We start from the raw sequence: 21,553 nt of genomic DNA, 5'->3' as shown, positions 1-21,553 counted from the left end.
TTGGTGGCGCTAGAACAGGCCATTGTGAAAAGGGTGGGATATATTCCTCAGCCTAGCCTGTGAAATATTTCATGTAAATTGCATGCTGCATTCAAGGCTTTTTGTTCAAAACGAGCCTATCCTGCAAACTTTGGAAGCCAAAATTTGGCATCGACCGGGTTAACGGTGCCAGAGATTAGCTGGTAACAGACGGACGGACGGACACACGCGGATTATACTTAAACCGTCTGTGTACGATAGTGACATGCAACGAAAACCACCATTCTCCGCCAGGCCGGGTTTACAATGCAGAGCCAGAAAATGTGGAAGTCAATCATAGCCAATCAGAAAGGAATGTGAAATATCTGACTCCACACATGACTCCAGAGATAAACTGTACCGAGTTTTGGACAACATCTGAGTAACTGAGTCTACCAAGAGTTCTAGGCCAATAAAGCAGCCTGCTATAGCGCCATCATGAGGTCAATTTGTTTTTAATGTTGTTGCCTTGCTTTTCTTTTATTCTCCATTTTTCTGTAAAGCACTTTGAGCTGCATTTCATGTCATGAAAGGTGCTATACAAATAAAGTTTTATTATTATTATTTTTAATTTGAAAATGATATATTCTGATACAATGATACAGAGAAAGTCTGTCACTCGTAACCTTGCACACACCCACGTTATTGCATGTTAGCATCATTGGACTAGGTAGGGTCGATGCTGCCGTTGTGACAATTTATTTTTATCGTTAGTGACTACATATACCAGTGGTGGAAAAAGTACTTCTACTTAAGAAAAAGTAACAATATTGCAATATAGAACTACTCTGTTACAAGCAAAAGTCCGGAATTCAAAATGTACTTAAAGTACCAAAAGTAAAAGTACTCGTTTCAAGTTTTCAAATGTATAAAAACTTTCGAAAATAGCAGATCTACCGGCTCACAATATGTCACATCACGACAGCAATCATATCGACGGGTAGGTTTATTTTAATTCCCACCTCTGAGGGCATACTGTGCACTTGTACAGGTTAGGCTGAAAATTGTCCACACTTTACTGTACTAGTCTGTACTAGCCTACTGTAGGGTGGAACTGGGTGTCCCTTTCCTATTCATTTTGGAATATGGTGATATGGCACATTACTTAAAAAGAGAAAAGTATGGGATCTCCTGCATGTTGGAGAATTGTGACAAAGAAAACGAAGAAAAAGGCTGCAGTGGTAGGGTCAGTGCAACAATCACCGCTGTATCACAGGGAGGCTGTTTACCAGATGACTAGGCCTACTACTGGAAATACAACTTTTGGGCTTCAACTCAGTCCCATGCTAATGTCGATGCCGACATGACTCTGGCATTTCTAGGTCAGCAATGATACCGTTTCTCCTCAGTGTACAGCTGCTCACACAGTGTGGTTCATCGGCAGATACTGCCTTCTCCGAGGCTCTCCACATCTGTCGGGAACCGAACAACAACAATTGTGCCATCAGTGAACAGTTGGCGAGTTATCCTAATGTTACTCATGCAGCGGCATGCGTATTCTGATAAAACTGTTGCTTTGTTTATGTTTGAAGAAACAATCTATGTAGCAAGCAGGAAAAGCAGGATCTTATCCAGTCATTGTATTGAGAGCTCATGCAAATAGGATTCCATCAATTGGTTTAATTTAATTTTGAATTAAAACAATTGGCTCATGTAATCGCAGCTGACAAGGAGGCACACATGGGATTCAGAATTAGTTTTTGTGGCAACATTGTCCCGGTGATAATATGACTATTAGTTACATACACATACAGAACAGTAAGGTCCAGAAGACTTCACGGCCATGTTAGTCTAAGTTCTCGATGGCCCAATGTTCACATTGTTGCTCTCTTTCTCTCTCTCTCTCTCTCTCTACTAAATAAAAATGAAATCAAATGTTATTTAAAAAATCAATTCAATAGATGTTATCAAGGCCAACTCAATGTAGAAAGATATTTCCGTCGTGGGCCAAATGTTCCGCACTGCAACAGGAACACTGTCCGTCTGTGTGGACAACAGCAGACGGCGTGGTTGCAGCTAATGCTGCTGTCATGCTGAGGTGACGCTTCCAGTGGTAGTCGGTAATTGTGTAAGCAAGTGAGTCATTTAAGGACATGTGCCCTCACACCACGCAGCTCCACAGACTGGGGGTGAACAGTGGCTCTTACTCAGCCATTATTAAGGCTACATGCCATCTCCGTCCGCCCCCCCCCCCCCCAACGGCCTGCACTCCCTCTCCATCAGCGTCCTACAATATTACCGTCTGTCACTTCCAACCACTCAAGCCTTGTTACTGTTCTTATTCTCCCGCCCTGTTTGCAAAGACCAGGCGTTTTTGTCATGTTGCCTTTTGCTTATCTCATGCATTTTGCAAGAGGGCCATTATTGTTTGTTTGTTGGTTTGTTTGATACAGGAGGGGCGGTTCACTGTATGCCACCTTGTCAGCTTGAGGTGAGGTCGTGTCAGTGCTAGAAACACACATCATGTTAATGGAACTCCTTCGCAATGGTTGCCCGGTTATCATAGCAGTCTATTTTTATTTTGGCGGAGGCTCCTGGCAGGAGTGGCGGCATGGCGTTTGAAGCTTAGCGTCGTTGTTGACTCACTCGCAAAACCAGACGCGGCTTCACAGGGCCCACACACACAACCAGTTCACAAGCTGTTCGAGCGCACATGTTGCCTTCCATCACGTTGCTTTGGAGAAGAACTGAAATGAAATGAGCACGTACCCGGCCGAAATCTATTTTTCATTAGCTTTTAGCATGCTGCTGTGCTGTGTGTTTGATTTCGGTGGCAGAGCCTTTTACAGATTTGACTGGAAACAGCAGAGCACTTACAACTCCTAAGACCTTGGGAGGATCTTTTTCTGTTTTGTAGACCAGAAATAGGGAACACTTGTGAAGTCAAAGGCAGAGCCATGAGACAAAGAGCCTATTGAAATTCATGCGAATGTTGTCAGAGCTTTGGCAGCAACGAATAAAAAGTGGAAGATGGGTGTTATTCTGATTCTCAGTGTAAGTGTAACAACTCCCAAAGTCAAAGTTCTACTTCTACTGTGAATCGTATACTGCCACATCAGAGGGTAAACATGGGATTTAAATGTCTTTGGATAAGAAGTAAACATCCCCTGAAAACTGGAGCACTTGAACAAGGGCGTACACACAGAAATGCACTCTGCATCCATTGTGTGCTGCTGTGTGTGCAAGTGAAAACATGAGCGTGTGGGTATGTGCATGTATGTCTGTGTTTGTTAGCATGTACATTATGTGTGTGTGGCTTTCATGCGTGTGCTGCTATTTGCTTTCATGTTTTTTCATATACGTGTGTGTGTGTGTGTGTGTGTGTGTGTGTGTGTGTGTGTGTGTGTGTGTGTGTGTGTGTGTGTGTGCGTGCGTGAGAGAGTTGTTGTCGTGCTGGAAGCACAATACAGGTCGTCTTCAAGGTTCACGGTTTATCTATAAGAACATAATTTGCGACTCCTGAACAGGACATAATTATTTATCTAATTACAGCATGTACAACAGCCATTTATATAATATAATAATATAAGTAGTGAATAATAATAATAATAATAAATAAACTGCAAGCAGCGATAAGACAGGACCAAGCAATATGCCCTTTTAGGAGCTCAGCTCAACAGTGCCACTGGACACGTAGCCCGGCCTTGAGTCGGTCAGATACACGGTTGTCCAGAACCGCCAGAACAAGCTCTGGTATGGCTCTGCCAGTGAACCTAATGAGCCTAAGTCCACTCACTCTGCCTGAGCCAACTGATTGCCATGGCAACGCCAGCCTTATTCCCCACACCTGCAATTTGATTAGTCAGTCCAATTTTCACAGTCAGTTTGCACTCTTCAGAGTCCAGACAATGTCCACACATTCTCCACAGACATTTACCACTGTTCTTACACAGTTAAAGCGGGTGCTATGATACAGGTATTGCAATGCACACTAGAGTGGGGTATGTATTCCTGATTTTCATTATTCCCAACTCTAGAAAATAAAATAAAACAAAAATAATGAAATACTATTCCCATCACCATCATGTCTCCTCCTCAAATTATCCTTTTATAACTCCCGCACTGCCACACATACTGGGGCTTCAGTGGTGCTAAGCTACCAGAGCAAAACCAGTAAGCCACTATCGCCTCCATTGTTCCCCTCTGATAGATCATTTGCAAAGACCTGCAGATAAATCTCCTCTATTTTTGGGTTCCGACAGCCTCTACCTGTATCCTGCAGCTTGCTAGCTCCCAGTCAGACAGTGGCTGGCCTAATGTCTGGTCCAGTGGCCTCCTTGAAGCTCTCCTGCAAGTTAATAAATTCTGGGCCATCTGTTTCCATACAGTGTCTTTCCATTACCAGGTGCCCCCCTCCTTGGCCCTCTATCTAATTAACTCTCTCTAACTCTCTCTCTCTCTCTCTCTCTCTCTCTCTCTCTTTCTCTCTCTCTCTTTCCCCGACTGGGGAGAGAAAAGTGGAGAAGACGAGGAGGAAGAGGAAGGAAAGGGAGTGAAGAGCTAGCGAGAGTGGATGTTGAGAAAACAAGAGAATGGAATTGGAGGAGACAGACCGGCATGTGACACAGGATGATAGAGATGGCACATTTTGTTCTACCGATCAGCTAATGAGCTAATCAGTATATTAACCAAGTGAGGGTTCACACATGTTTAATCTGTTTATTATGTATTATATTATTGTTATTTTACTGTTTAGGGAGTTTGATATTAATTATCACATAAATATTGAGGAATAGACAGAATATAGTGAGCCCGTTTATACTCCACTGTATTACATGTCGCTCGCCAAACAGATCTACAACTTCGCAAGCTCCTTGGGAGCTTGTAAATATTGGCCTGTTTTGAGGCCGTAAATTCGGATGGGGGTGGGGAGGGAGGTGGAGCTGGGTGAGACTCATTGTTCTATCTGCCTCTATATGATCACCGTGGTCGTTTAGTCAATCACAACACTTTCACATCTATTCTACTTTAAACGGGACCATCATTTACAAAATGAACATCATGTTGTTTTGAAGAAGACTTGAAATTAGCGACTGAAAAGGAAAATGTTTACTAAACTTATAAATCAAGCAAGAATTTTTCCAGTTGTATTCCATGCATTAAAGTTCTCTTTGCAACCAGCATTGACCATGCTACAGTACTGTAGACAGACTAGTTCAGTTAAGTGAACTTCCGCATTGGTTTCTTTGTTTGTGTATTTTTTTGAATTACAGTATTGAAACCTAAATATGATAAACAATAAAGAGTAACATCTAAACGGTGACAAAGCAGACAAACTAGTATTATAACAAAATACATACATAAATGGATGCACCTGGGACGTATCCTCAGTGATGTATCCCAAGGTCATCGGGGTTTCGGGTCTCGCAACATCATACCCCTCATCTAAACGGTGACAAAGCAGACAAACTAGTATTACAGTACATGTAAAACAAAAGCAACAAAAATATATTAAAAAAGGAAGGAATTTGAAAGCAAACCAAATGTGACATATTTAACAATCTCAGGGCACAGAAACAGCCGGTTTAATGAAATAAATCGACAACCTGTTCTGCCAGCACCTTTATTTTTTGATATTGGGTGCATGCCGTTGCTGAGAACAGAGCTTGGGAAGAAAAAACAGCTCTGACATCTAAAACACTATCATTTGCCCACAGCACATAGCACTTTTAACCACTTTTTGCTGTGAAAGCATCAACCACCAGAGCCATTAGGGCACTGGAGAGCCCCCAGTGGTTTTGCCATTACTCCAGAATATATTAGTAACAACACACCCGAATGGGACTACAGTATCAACATGCATAGATAGATGGAAGAACAATTTTCCGTGTGGGGAAAGTGCAGCAAAAAGTGCACGCCAAGCCACGTAAGGATATGCTTTACCCCATTGTGGTGCATGGAAATGTAAGCTATGCGTCTACATTGAAGCCATAATGTTCTCTGACAAGATGGTGATTCTATTTATTTATTTAGCTTTTATGGCCAGGCTGTATCATGGGGATCATGATGTAGGTTGCAGAGCACTTTTTCCACCTCTGTCAAGGAAAGAAACCCTTTAGAAACTCTTTAGGTCCAGTGTTTCGTCATCTTTATGTTACTGGACGTCAACATGGTCTTTATCGGTACATTTCAAAGTTTTGCAACGCCTGGCTGAGGTCCACAGAGACCATTGAAGCCCCATGACAAAAAAGTTTCTGACAACCGGCAAGGCCTTCAAACCTTTAAATAAAACTTCTTCCTTCTTCCTGAAGGTACCATGGTGGTTTTCACTTTGACAGCAGAGATATTCTTGACACCCATTTGAGGTGCACCATTTGCATGAATCCCATGCATATTGCATTGCCACGACCTGTTGGCTGCCATGGGGATTCTCATCATGGGTTGCAGGCAATAATAGTAAGTTACCGCTGCTTGTCATGTGCCAGCCTGCTTCTGACATTATTTATGGGTGTAGGACCATTGTCTGCCGGCCCAGGGGGTATGCTGCGTGCCATCGATTCCAGCTTTTACAACGTGAAGCGGAAGGGAGCCTCGTTGAAATACTTAAGAGATCTGGACCCCGGCACATGCCTTGAATCTTGTCTCCAAATGAATATTTCACGCCCTCACCCTTCAACCTCTCTCCCCCCAAATGTAATCGGTTCGATACAGATGGGAGATGGGATCACACGGCCCTCAAATCGAGTAGTGGTGGTGCAGGCGAGTTAAAGGGATATTTCACTTTCAAACATGTTTGTAACATCAAACTCCATTTTCACCATGACAGATTCATTGAAAACAATGGTTCTAGTGACTGATGCCGTCCTTCTAATGTGTGAGGGGCCATGTTTTTTCTTTAACTTTTTTTTGTTTATTTTTTATATATTATTGAGGGACGATAACTTTTCCTTAAACAAACATTAACAACACCATTGAAATGGACAGAGTTTAATGTTTGTTTTGTCTGATAATTACATCATAAAATATGTATATTATACATTGGTAGTACATAAATTAATATACTGTATATCGACTATGTTGGAAGATGATAACAGCGCCCCTCACTTCACACGGGTGTGATTTTTGATTTATTGTAGTCCTTCCTACAGTATGTCCAGCTTCTAGTGTACTGTATGTGCTAACACAAACTTTGTCCTACACAAACATTGAATGCAATTGATAATGAATGGACAATTTTGAGTGTTCATGTAAACAAACATTGCGTAAGTCAAACATTAAAAACAAACGCGAGGACGCAAATTCTGACTGGCACGGAATGAGATAATGTATGATGATGTACGATGATAAGATCGCCCTTCACTTCACACAGGTGTGCTTTTTTATGTTTATTTCATTTGAAGGTGAAATGTACCTTTAAAGGAAGAAAGGTTATGTGGATGGTTCCCTGTTTCTGATGAGCCTGTGTGGGTCGGGAGCAGGTGGGAGGGAGGGAGGGGAGTCTTCGGAGTGCGTACGCTTTTCCAACCAGTCATTGGTCCGACATGCGGAAAACCAGATTAAGGTTTGTGAACATGCGTTAAGGTTGGCAAACATGCATGCGTTGTTGCGTTAAGGTTGGTGAACATGCGCTTCTCCGTGCTTGCGTACATGGTTAGGTTAGGGTTTGAGGTAGGTTGTCATTGTCAGACAGGTGAGGGTGTAGCTCTTTGGGGTTGGGTCAAAGGAGGAGGAGGTGAGGGTGTAGCTCTTTGGGGTTGGGTCAGAGGAGGAGGAGGTGAGGGTGTAGCTCTTTGGGGTTGGGTCAGAGGAGGTGAGGGTGTAGCTCTTTGGGGTGGGGTCAGAGGAGGAGGACGTGAGGCCGTGAGGGTGTAGCTCTTTGGGGTGGGGTCAGAGGAGGAGGAGGTGAGGGTGTAGCTCTTTGGGGTTGGGTCAGAGGAGGAGGAGGTGAAGGTGTAGCTCTTTGGGGTTGGGTCAGAGGAGGAGGAGGTGAGGGTGTAGCTCTTTGGGGTTGGGTCAAAGGAGGAGGAGGTGAGGGTGTAGCTCTTTGGGGTTGGGTCAGAGGAGGAGGAGGTGAAGGTGTAGCTCTTTGGGGTGGGTCAGAGGAGGAGGCCTCCTCTTTGGGGTGGTGGTGTAGCAGGGATGTCTGACATGACCTCCAGCTAAGTGAGCGTGTCAGGAACCGCTGGAGATTGGGCCAGTTGGAGCCGGACAACTGAGAGACGTGCACGTGCCCGGCCGCCCGTCCACACCTCGCAATCAGCCATGAAATGCAACTTGGCACATATTGGTCTGTGGCCTGCAGAGAACCTCTGCAGAGCTGGGTTTGTGAAACAACTGAGAGAGAGAGAGAGAGAGAGAGAGAGAGAGAGAGAGAGAGAGAGAGAGAGAGAGAGAGAGAGAGAATAGCAAAAGCGAGATATAGCAGATAGGAGGGAGAGTCGGTGGGGAGAGGAGAGGTCATTCTACCTCACAGGGCGTTTTATTAATGTAATTAAACACAGGCTGGCTCTCTGTCCCTGCATCATACCTGACCTCTACAGCAGAGGGGGGGTAGAGGGTGGGAGAAAGAGAGAGAGAGAAAGTATAGGAAGGGAGAAGGCAAAGGCGAGAGAAGTGGAAGTTAGAAAAGGGGGAGAGAGAAAAAGAGAGAGAGAGAGAGAGATATGTAATAACAAGGACATGGGGTTGGCAGGATAAGGCAAGATGAAACAAGAAAGGACAAGGAGATGCAAGCGCAGAGAAAACGAGGTGTGTGTGTGTGTGTGTGTGTGTGTGTGTGTGCGTGCCTGTGTGCCTGCGTGCAAGATTTTAGAGTGCTGGACAGACAGGGCAGCAGAGCCAGATAGGAGTCACAGCGAGGGCATTTGGGGAGAGAGGGAGGTCAGCATAAGGGCAACATGAGGCCCCGGGGCCCCGTGTAAAATATTAAGAATGTAATGTCATCAAATTAGATGCAGCTCACCGCCTTGTCTAAAACACATGTCTGTGGTCTGGCTGGGGATAATTACTGTTTCATGAGTTTCTATTAGTGTTCTGTTCTTTTCACATTTGATTTGATTTGTGTTTCCCTTTAATCTTAGTTTCATGAAAACGCTTATTTTATTCATCATTATTAAAATATTTTTAATGGAGGTTTGAGGTTTGCGTTCAAACGTTCAGAGTTGAGGTGAGTGTTTGCGGATATTTCCAACCTATACCTCTCGGGCTGTGGTGTACACATGCTGGCTTCAAAATGTCCATCGGTGTGCCAACATCCCAACAAGGTCATAACAATCTACAAATAGACATGGAATTATCAAATCTTAACTGAACATGTGCAGATCAGTTGAAAAATAATGAGTTACCAATTTACGAATACTAAATGTAAACACTAAGCACGCATTTAGCTAAGGGGTTAGCTAGATGCGTCCCAGAAACCTTTGTGGTTAAAGGCACTTGCATAACCAATCTCACCGTCTGTAATCAATTCACTACTATACTGTACTATGTATACAGTTTATATTAAAATACAAAAATAAATTATATCTATTTTGTAATGCTAATTAGAAAGGACTGTAAATAAATACTTTCAATAACCCAGCACAGAGACCCAAATGCCGTGCTGTCTTTACCTTAAAAAAAGCCCTTTAACTCTTGATTTTTTAAGGTATTTCTATTTTTTATGGCACAGACTGACAGTCTGTGCCATAAAAAATAGAAATACCTTAAAAAATGATTTGGAGACAGATGAAATAAAGTTCTGAGAGGAGTTAAGGGTTTAACAATTATTTTTAGTAGGTATAAAGTCAATTTACATAGATTATGTGCTACATGGTTCATTACATCCAAATAATTTAGAGTGTTCAAATGGTTCCAAAGTGGATCCGAACTGAACTGAACTGAACCGAACAGCTCTTCACAGTATGTCCCAGGCATTAATAGTGCAGATCACGTCAGATTTGGTGATATAAAGTTCATTGGCTTGAGATCCGTAATATCCCACGGTGGCGCTGGTTGTCGAGCGCTCATTGGACCAGTACAAGGATGATGAGACGTAGAATTCATCTCCTCTGTTCCGCACATCGATGCCCATGGAAAGCCGGGAGAGTTGCCAGGGAACTTGTTGATAACTTTCCCTGCACTGAGTTACTAGGCCAAGGTCAAACTAGACTGATAACACAGCAGCTGCATGTTGAATTAAAAAACAGCGCCTACCATAACTTGGTGACTGAGAAGAGACAGTATGGCGACTGAACAAGATATTAAATGGGACAGATGAAAACATATTTTGGCCATAAACATGGATGACATGACATTTAATTTATTAGAAGAACAACCCGGAGTAAACAGGCATGCAGTAGACTAAGGGTAAAATGATGATATGGGAGAATAAGGTGACAATATGAATGATGTGGAACTGGGCTAAAGTTCTGTCTGGGCTGACCAACAGAATATGATGGAGTCAACTTGATATGACGTGTAAACAACATGTCAGAAATTATCTAACAAAGACGCACTGAGGCCGAGAAGCGTGGACGTATCCGCTTGGGTGACGCCAGACTGCTGGGCAACACACAACATTTCAACATGACTCATCTCAAGAATTCTGTCTAACTCGAAGCATCATAAATCAGTTATGTATAACTCTATTGCATGCAAAGGCATAATAATTCCTATCTTGTCATGAAAACTCACTTTATATGGGGACAATGGTGAATCTTTGATTGACACGGCCTTTACTGCATGTCTTCCCCTTAGAGTATAATATGAATAGAGAAGGCACCCAGAGGAAACCCTGAGGCGAAATGGACATAGTGGCCGAATTAAGGTATTGCAGCCTGGCCCCAAACACATGAACGCGCTGTCCGTTGACTATCATTGTACACGTTCACGACGGACGACGCTCGTGCGCGTTCATGTGTTTGGGGCCACTCACCATTGCAATCCGTCCCAGAATGCACTCTGTTCCTACCAGGAAGGAGGAGTGAAATCGCCTCATGCGCTTTTGAGCAACTTAATGCAAGTGGATGGAAGGAGAACTCGGGTGTCTTCTCTATTCATATATACTCTAAGGTCTTCCCCCATCTCTCTCCTGTTTCCTGTCAGCCTACTGTCTGTCCCTTCAAAAAAAAAACAAAAAAACAATGAAAGGTGTAAGCCGCAAAAAAAAATCTTAAAAATAAATAAAAATGCATTGATACAATTCCCAATGTACAAGAAAACTAAAATAGCAAAATACAACATGGGTACACCGGAACCTGCTGTATATCTCAACTAATTGATGGTTATAATTAAGTCCAGCTGCTATTGAGACAGCAGCTGCTCGTTTACAACAATTAACTGATTCTTGCGGACATTTACATCTGTTAGCTGCCCACGTGCAGCCACAGTAGAACTGTGAGAGGAACTTTTAAAAGGGTTTATCCTCGTTAAGCCATTGGCCCTGCAGGCGGCATTCCTTCACCATGTCCTCCAAACATGCTGCACGTTGTCAGCCTTTTAATGACGCTTTTAACCTGTCCCCGTCACTGTGTGTGGTTCCTCTGTGTTTTAAGGAAACCTGCACCATTGTGCCTGTACCAAAGACAAATACTTCTTGCCTTAATGATTATTGACCCGTTGCTTTGACCTCTGATAATGACGTGCCTGGAAAGACTATAAAATGTAACGTTCCTCCTACCCTTGACACATGAGTGTGCCTACTGTTTGTTTTTTTGCTTCTACGGGCCGTCGGCATGGAACAAGCTCCCACTGTACCTTCGTCAGGCAGCCTCTGTAGACATTTTTAAAGCTCAGCTCAAGTCCCACTTCTACAACATTGCTTTTAATTGATCTTTTATTTTTGTTATTCATGTCCTCACTGTATTGCATTACTGCTTGTTTTTAATGTTGTTGCCTTGCTTTTCTTTTATTCTCCATTTTTCTGTAAAGCACTTTGAGCTGCATTTCATGTCATGAAAGGTGCTATACAAATAAAGTTTTATTATTATTATTTAATAGCCACACCCACAACACCAGAGTGATTTCAACAAACCATGAGGAAACCAGATTCGGCTCAAACAAGGGACTAAATTAATTTCGCTCCTATGCTACCAAAATGTGGAACGCCCTACCAACTACCATATAAGACATGTGAATCCCTTGACTCCTTCAAAACCGCTCTGGAAGGGCACCTACAGACGGCTGCAATTCTAAACTGGCCCCCGTGAATAAAGTCTGAGTCGTCGTCGTCGTCCCCCCTTTCCCCTTACTGTACTGAAGTGTATATTTGTACGTCTCTAAATGTTCTGATAAATGACCCTAATGCTTAATCATGGTGTCGTCCACAGTAACAGTTTTAGTGTTGACTTGTGCTTTCGTTTGAAATCACTCACGTTAAACAAAACAACATACAGTATAACGTGTATACTATACACTACAGCCTACAGGGTATCTGCACATGTCTAAAGTTACAATTGGATGATGTTTAAGACCTTTTTAATACTAAATTGGCCAAACTGTCAAAAATATGACAAGCTCAGGATCTTCAAGCTCACAACGCCTCACAGTTTGTAGACCTTGTAGATTGGCTATTTTCACAATTTGTGGGGGATCGCTGCCTGAAAAGTTTTGAAACCCTTGCCCCAGTAATACACCTGTCACACACTACTGGGTTTCCAAATAATTATGACAACACCAGCAGCATCATAACATTTGCACCGCCAGTGAGTAGACCAATTTACGAGTTCTACAGAATAGAAGTGATGAGAGGTCGACATTAAGACAAAATAAATCATCTTCAGGGAGATGAGAGGAAGTCACATTCATATTGCCATCAATAGATTGTAAATGGTTCATAGTTTTATATTTCTTGGTATACACTAAACACATCTCATACATCCTCACATGCATGGACATGGTCTCTCAACAGCAACTCAATACATTAAATGAAGGCAGATACTATCTCGTTTTGGTACGGGTTGGTAGTCATACCAAACCTCTTGTTCGGAATCGGACATGCTGCGTATCACACACGCAGTGTGTTTTGGAAACCTAACTGCACTAGACATGCAGCCGACTGCTACGAAAGACTTGTAAAGACAGCAATCAGTGAAAATCTATTGATGATAAAGTAGGGTGTACTTGTGGGGCTTCTACTGGTTGTACTGAGTGAAGACCCACCCTCACTATCCTTCCAGAACAGAAATTCTACTGGTTGTACTGAGTGAAGACCCACCCTCACTATCCTTCCAGAACAGTAGCACTCGTTTGCTGCGGCTTTTCGGAAGCAGAAATTCCAAAATGGCGGATTTGAATTAGCTGAAATAGTTGCTTCAAAACGGATCTGGAGAAACCAATGGGTGACAATGGCACCACTCCATTTGTCCCCCCTACCACAAAAAAATCATATTTGAGTTGGGAACCCCCCCCCCCTACACTTATACTACTATACTAATTTGTTTACTGTCATCTGGGGACCCCCCAACATGACGTGGGGACCTGCACCGGGGTACAGCTAAGTACACCTGTAGTGTTCTCATGCAGTGTAGGGAACTGTCACTAAACACTGAGTTAAAGCTGCTATAAGCAATAATAATGTCAACATTTTAACAACATTTTTATTTAATTTTCTTTTGGTATTCAGACAGCCAGCAATGGGTAAAACGCTCCCATGTCTCTGTGACACATCTAGGGGCCACAATCTGCACTCAAATATTTTCCTAGAAGCTTTGTCATTGGACAATTTGCCTGTCTACTTCCTGATTGGTTAGTCATTTCGCCGGGTTTTTTTTTTTGACCAATGACAAAGCTTTTTTTTTTTCTGGGAGTGTTTTACTCATCATTAAGTCATTAAGATTTTGACATATATAACAATACAAACATTCAGGGTTTGTTCTTAATTGACATTTCACAGTAAAAAGAAAACAGGTGAGTAGCTAAATGACCTACACACACATCAAGGCAATTAGCAGGATGCACTATACACCTGTGCACTCTAGGCTACTATGCTCTGCAAATAGCAGCAAGCTATTTTATTCAAGAAATAACTTTTCCAAGATTCCAAATAAACATTCACATTCACAAAACATCAAAGTGCATGGTCACAGAAGGTTAACTAAAATCAACACAACAACTCACGGCATTGCCTCTAAAATGCTTCCAAGTGGGATGGGATTCTAGGCTATATTCAAGGTGGAAACGTGCCATTGGAATCAACAGGAATTTCTGTTGTGATATTTAAAGTGATTATTAAAGGTTAAATAAGTGTAAATACATAGATATTCATTAGTTATTCATTAATTATAAATGTACTTGTACTCTCAAAATAAAGAACACTGCTGTCTTTTTAAACAAATTAAAATGAAAAGATATTGGCAGGTAGGTTATTCCAATCAGAATTTGAACATAAAGGCTTCCTTGCGGCTGTTGCTTTTGAAAATGTATAGGAACAATAAAATCAAGTTGGAATGCCTCAATTGATTAGTGGAAGAATAATATGGGTAATTAAAAAGAATACATACATTTAAAAATGAATTGTCCTGTCTCTTCTTACAGTGGGAGAGATTCAAATGTTCATACATTAAACAATGATGAGGGCATCCAAAAACAAATCTGCATAGTTTGTTGTAAACTGTATTGAGAGGAATAATATTTGTTTTGGACGCAGCCTGATAAACAACATCTGCATTTCTTCTCCCTGCCTTCAGCGACAGCTGAGCCTGGCACCCCATGTTCATCTTTGCTGGTGCTAATGTGTTTGTGACTATTCCATTGTAATCTTATGCTAATGTCTGAATTGTTTATATATTGCATTGTTTTGTTTTGACCTGTACACCACTTTGGTTGACCTGGTCATGTTAAACGTGCCGATCTACAAGCTCACAATGCCTCGTATTTGTAGAGCTTGCAGACGTGCAGGTTCATCCAAACTTATGTCATTATGGGCACAAAGGTTGCTTCAGGATCTGTATATCCAGCATTACAAACAAAAGGATGACTGTCATTGTATCAATCGTGATGTTCTTTCACCGTTCAAGGTTTTATAAACAAATAAATAAGTGTTTGTTCAGTGCATGAAAGTTATCTCACACACTCACACACACACACACACACACACACACACACACACACACACACACACACACACACACACACACACACACACACACACACACACACACACACACACACACACACACACACACACACACACACACACGACTACAATGTCTCTCTCTGGAGTGTGCTGTACAGAGGCAATAGGCCTACGCATTCAAACCGATGGCTATAATTGTTTTGGGATTGCTTGCGATTATGAAAAGCCATGCGGAGTTGGGGGATATACCATGTGTTAGCCCCCAACACATGGTATATTCAAAGTACTTATTTTTGTAATCCCCCATATTGCCTATATGGGGGATTACAAAAAAAGTACTTTGAATATACCATGTGGAGTTTTGGAGGGGAACAAACGGTATGATATCTGACAGCTTGGCTGACTTCACCAGTTTTTTATGGGTATAATTATTGTCTCCAGTCTCCACAAGGCCGAAGTCATGGGGAGAAAGTATGTATGACGACATTGAATGAGTTATTAGTGTTATAATGTGATCCAGCATGTCTAATATTATTTTTACCGGTTCTTGGCATCTCTGTCGCCTTGCAACACTTTGCTTCCGCTTTGTGACGTCATTGAATATTTTCCCTCTGTCCACAGTCCACACTATCTTTAGCTAAGATCTTTAGCAGCATTTATCTCTGAATTGAAGCTCAGATTGAAGTGATCATACAGAACATCAATGTTTTAGGAGCTCAATAGCTTCATAGCACTGACGAAGGTCTTTTTAATTGCACCATGATCATAGAGCACCATGAGCACAGAGCATGATAAAATAAAATAAAAAATATTTTTCTAAGTCTCAGTCTAAGGAGTTTTACTTCTTTTTCTATACGGTGAGCGAGTCTTTTCCTGTCTAAGGAGCTCAATAAAGAAATCCCTGCGACCTTGCGGAACTGTATTAGCGCTTCTGATGAAAGCGCCCCAGAAATGATTGTTACTTCCGGTTCACCAAATCAGCTGGTGGTTCTTCAGAATAAGGGCTTAGGGCTGAAGAGTGTTGACACGGAAGCGACTAAACTTGACCTTAAACGTGGCGCTTAAAGAGACATAGCGGTGAGTTAATCGCGATTACTGTAAATGAGTTAACTCGGACAGCCCATATATATTTAAGCAGACATTTTCAACTCAAATCCTTGGCACAAAATATTTTTGAGACCAGGATCCACAGCCAAATACATAAATACATCATTCTGGGGGTCCTGGGGGTTTTAGAAGCACTGGGGTATAAGACAGCACCAGGGCTGGGCCGGGGGAGGCCAGCGTCACAGAGGATGTCCCACACTGCGCCCGCACGGCAGTTTGAAGCACACCCTGTCATAAGCCATTGCTCGTCTCAGCGGCACACTAGACGCCCTGTCACAATAATTACATTTGGGTTATATTAATTGACGACTTATAATGGAAACGCGAGCTGTCGGGGAATGTATCAAAGAAGTACGGCAACAATAATAGCAGAGGCAATAACAAAACAAATATCATCTGTACAAATGAAGGGAGGGTATTAGAAGTGATTGATGACTGGAGTAGACCCCAGCCACACACTGCGTGGATGAGCTCTGGGAATTCTGCTGCCGTTTGGTTGTTGTGTTTTGCGACGTGCGAGTGTGTGCGTGCATGTGTGTGTGTGCATGCGAGTGTGTGCGTGCATGTGTGTGTGTGTGTGTGTGTGTGTGTGTGAGAGAGAGACAGTTGTTCATATGTGAGGTGTGACTGTGAGCAAGAGAGAGACAGAGAGAGAGAAAGCGTTTCTCAAAGTGTGTTGCTTGTTCCTGGCGTGCGTGCACAGCAGAAGTGCATGTGAGCTGGAGACGGTGCTCAGAGGGAAATTACACCGGCTAATAGAGCAGGAATGAGGAATTGGTAATCCATGTCAGAATTGAATTACTATCCAATAATACTAATTTCAATACACAAAAAGACATAATCCCATTCATCAGTAAGCTTTCCTCATTGTCACTGCTGTGTTTACACAGTAGAATATCAATGCAGAAACACAAAATCATTACGCCACTGACACATAAGCTCATTTTTCCCTTTTGCTCTGGAAGTTCGAGCATAGCTTAATGGGGTATATCCGTTATTTCAGGTCCAAATATTTACCCTCTCTCGCTGCATAATGATTATACAGAAAGAGAATATGATTTTCCCACAAGTGTAATGGACTGGAGGAGCCATCACACTGTGTATCAGCATACATAATGAGCAATGCTACGGCATAGGCCTACTGTAATCACAGCGGTGCTTTGTCATTCATTGGCTGGTTATTTATTTATCATGTCGTAACTTCTTGTCCGTACTTCCTGGTATTGACAGAAGAAGATGAAGTGCAACTTTGCAAAGTGGTAGGGACAAATAAGTGTGTTTGGGGGGGGGGGGGGGGGGGGTAAAGTAGTTGTAGTTGCTTATTTGGGATTGTTTCCTAATGTTTAAACGAGTGGTTCTCAAACATTTTCATGTCAAGGACCACCAAAATGTCCCCAGCTGAAAATACTTTGTGCTATAGGGACACAAATAGCCTACAAGATTTGTGTATTTAAAATGTAAAAAAAAAAGAACTACAAGATCACACCACGTCGCATGGCAACATGTTTCTACAGTATGTGTATAGTATGTGCTCATGTGGCCTCATATAATCGCTTCTTCTGGGCTTGTTTTCATAGACCTGGTTGCTTATTTCACAAAATCTAAATCTGGCAACACTGCCCCCAATGTATTGTATTCAGCATAGGACTGTGTGATAAAACTATGGCTACATAAAATCCTATCACTCATAAGAAAAGAAAATGCAAAACAAACATTAAAAGGGTCTTAAAATCAATCACTCACAGGCAGCGCAGAGTACTCCAGAAGTTCCCACTCCAGGGTGCAAACTTCACATGCATTTTTAAACTGCTACCAACGTGTCACTGACTCACCGCAACGGCACAGATGATGTAGGAAACCAGAGTGGGAGAAGTATCTTAACGTCAAGGCTGACCAGCCTTGAGTTATACTGTAGGCTATAGTAATAATATTTATAGTGATGAGGCATTTTTCATTTGAGCAAGGCTAGGTGCGCTTTGAGAACGGGCGGAGAGCCAATGGTAGCATGCACAATATAGTCCTTAAAGATGCCATGAAATGGCTTTATTGCTAACCTTTCTGCTAGTGTTAGATGTGTGGTGTTCGTCAACCAATCAGCCTGCTTGAGCATATACACGTACATACAGCCTATACAATTATTCCACCTGGTGCAGAACAAGAAGACAGCATCAATAAATAATATACAGACGTACAGGATTCTTTGAGACACGCATACGGGTATTTCGGGGCATGTCTAATTCATTGCTAGTGAAAACAATACAGCTCACCATTGGAAGGAACATAGGCTACACATGCAACACAGTGCAAAACGAAAGTTAAATACAGTGAAATATTCTAAACTTTCAGAGATTCTGCCAATAATCATATTCTTTGAGCGACAGAGTGTGTAGTCAAGTTCAGTCTTCTATCACAGTGGTTTTCCCCCCAAAACCATCGTATTTGAACTGGGCACACCCCTAAAATAATCATATTTGAACTGGAGACCCCCCAAATAACCATATTTGAACTGGGGACCCCCCAAATAATCATATTTGACCACCCTGACAAGCACTTGTAATAGGAATTGAGGCATTCAATTTAGTTTGACATAAGTTCATCCCCTCGCTGGTTTGTATAGTATTCATGATTATTTGCGTGAATTTTTTATAACTGGTTTCCTGTTGCTGCATAAGTTCTTTGTAGTGCATTTTTAGCTGTTCAAACATTTCACGCACCTGCTGCATAGAGACCAGATCCTCATTGGTGTTGATGTTGCCTCGGGCCCGAGTCGACATGGTGCTCCTGTTTGGTGGCCAGCTGCTTGCTCCTGCCTGGTGGTGGTGGCTGGCTAGCTGGCCTGTTGTCCAGCTAGTTGCTCCTGCCTGGTAAAGGCTGGCTGGCTGGCTGGCCTGGTAGCCAGCTGCTTGCTCCTGCCTGGTGGTGGTGGTGGTGCCTGGCTGGCCTGGTGGCTATAGCTGCTTGCTCTGCCTGGTGAAGGCTGGCTGGCTGGCCTGGTGGCTATAGCTGCTTGCTCTGCCTGGTGAAGGCTGGCCTGGTGGCTAGCTGCTTGCTCCTGCCTGGTGGTGGTGGCTGGCTGGCTGGCCTGGTGGCTAGCTGCTTGCTCCTGCCTGGTGGTGGCTGGCTGGCTGGCCTGGTAGCTAGCTGCTTGCTCCTGCCTGGTGGAGGTGGCTGGCCTGGTAGCTACTAGCTAGCTGCTTGCTCCTGCCTGGTGGTGGTGGTGCCTGGCTGGCCTGGTATGCTGCTTGCTCCTGCCTGGTGGTGGTTGGCTAGCCTGGTGGTGCAGCACTGCAGCTGCAGCCTAGGCCAGGCTGAAGATCTAGAGCTTATGCTTGATCTGGTGCAGTCACAAATGTTACGTAACTTTCAATTTCAAATGAAAATTTCCCTCTCATAATTATGGTGAAGAAAACACTTACAAACAAGTCAATACACTTTGTTGTGAAAAAAATTAACTATTGTAAAAAGTTTCTGTCAGGTTGTCTGCTTGAATTGTCTGCTGCAGGCTGCTGATCAATGTTGCAAGGCGTTGTGAGCTTGTGGATAGTCTATTTTCACAATTGTTGCCTCTTTCTTATATTATTTGACAATTTCGCCAATGTTTAGTATAGTAGACTATACTATAGTAGACTTTAGTATAGTAAATCTTTTTTTTTCAATGTAGTCAAAAACTTTCTGCATAAGGGGTACTTTTACTTTTGGTACTTTAAGTACAGTTTGAAGCCAAGTAAATTTTTAATACAGGACTTTTACTTGTACAGTGTTTATGTTGTGGTATTGATACTTTTACTCAAGTAAAACACGTGAGTACTTCTTCCACCACTGAATCACACATGTCCTTGAATCACCAAAATCTTTCTAATATCAGTTCTGTGAACTTGAGATGTGTGTAAACAGTTCACCTAAAGTGTTATGAACATCTACGTCTATGCCCAAAGGAAGGAGCCTGGGGCTTAAGCCAACAGTGTGCACTGTTTGCGAAACATTTCATAAATCCTTCCCTCTGTCACTCAGATTATGGGAAAATTTTCTGTTGATTCTGGCTTCAGTCAATTTGTTTGTCCTGTCTCATAGGGACATGAAGCTGCAAGCGTCTGTCACATTAAAAGACCAGCAGCCTCTTAATTCACAAGGTGAGCTGTGCCCAGTCTCCAGCCAACATTACACAGCTGCTGCCCTACAGCAAAAATGTGCTGTCCAGGGACCCCAGGGGTCCTTGAGGGGATTCTTGGGGTCCGCAGCTTATTGATAGTTAGGAACCAAATGGGCCCTTTACATGTCTAACACCGGCAGTGTAAATTAACATGTAAACTGGGGTCCCAGAGATAGAAACTTAGTGCATATTGAACTGGGGGTCCTTATTGAAAATAAAAGGTTTGAGGAACAATGCCAGATGAAGCCAACACAGTTAACGCTAAACTTGCTCCTGGATTTGAGCCAATATTTTGTGTTGCAGAGGTGAATATGATGGCCTCATCAATCTTCACCGCATCGTGCCATCCACAGTGCAAAGCCTCACCACGGGAGCAGCGACCTCCGTCTGACTGACAGCAGTCCAAGAGACATATGGTTTCAGATGAGAGCCTGAACGATGCATCAGTCTGGCCATTATATAAAGCATAATAGACAAAATACATTGTCTATCTTTAGGCTACATTCCCTTTTTTTCTTTTTGCCTAGTCATTAATTGTTCTTAAACTTTAATTACGGTTTACAGTACATTAGTTAATTATAACGGACTACCACACAAACAAATTTTGACTTCAGTAAGTTCAGTTATAGCTTAGTCAAATATATTTTCCTGGGATTATCAGACAGGCATACTTATTTCTCCAAGAGAGTGAAAGAGAGAGAGAGAGAGAGAGAGAGAGAGAGAGAGAGAGAGAGAGAGAGAGAGAGAGAGAGAGAGAGAGAGAGAGAGAGAGAGAGACAGGGGGGGTGTAGATGTAGTGTACATTAGCAGCTGTAAATAAAAACAAAAAAAGAGCAGCACTCAGCTAACAAGGTGTGAATGACTCAAAATGCTCCATTAACCTGACAGCATGCAGAGTAATGGCGTGGAGCCCCAATCACTGTTAATCATGCTTAATGGGCTATTGAGGGTAAAGTAACAAAAGCCCTTTTAAAGTATCCGTTTATTTATTTTCTTCAGAACGATCTAACATTTGAAAAATTGTGGTATGCTACAGTTAAAGCGTAGTGAAATGAAAATGTGGTTTTCACACTTTTAGAGCATATCCGTGGTCATCATTGGGCATACCTAACAATAGATCTATACCAAAACAACAGGAACTGATTGATTGATTGATTTAATGATTGATTTATTGAATACTTTATTGGCAGAAATGTAATCAGTACAGGGTACATGGTACAGACCTACAAGCTCATATAGCTATTTTGTAGATCTGCTATTTTTCAATAGCTAAAGTAAAACAT

The sequence above is a fragment of the Protomyctophum bolini genome (genome assembly GCF_963924005.1).
Source record: "Protomyctophum bolini genome assembly, chromosome: 1".
Lineage (NCBI taxonomy): Eukaryota > Metazoa > Chordata > Actinopteri > Myctophiformes > Myctophidae > Protomyctophum > Protomyctophum bolini.
Note: the sequence above shows the minus strand (reverse complement) of the source record.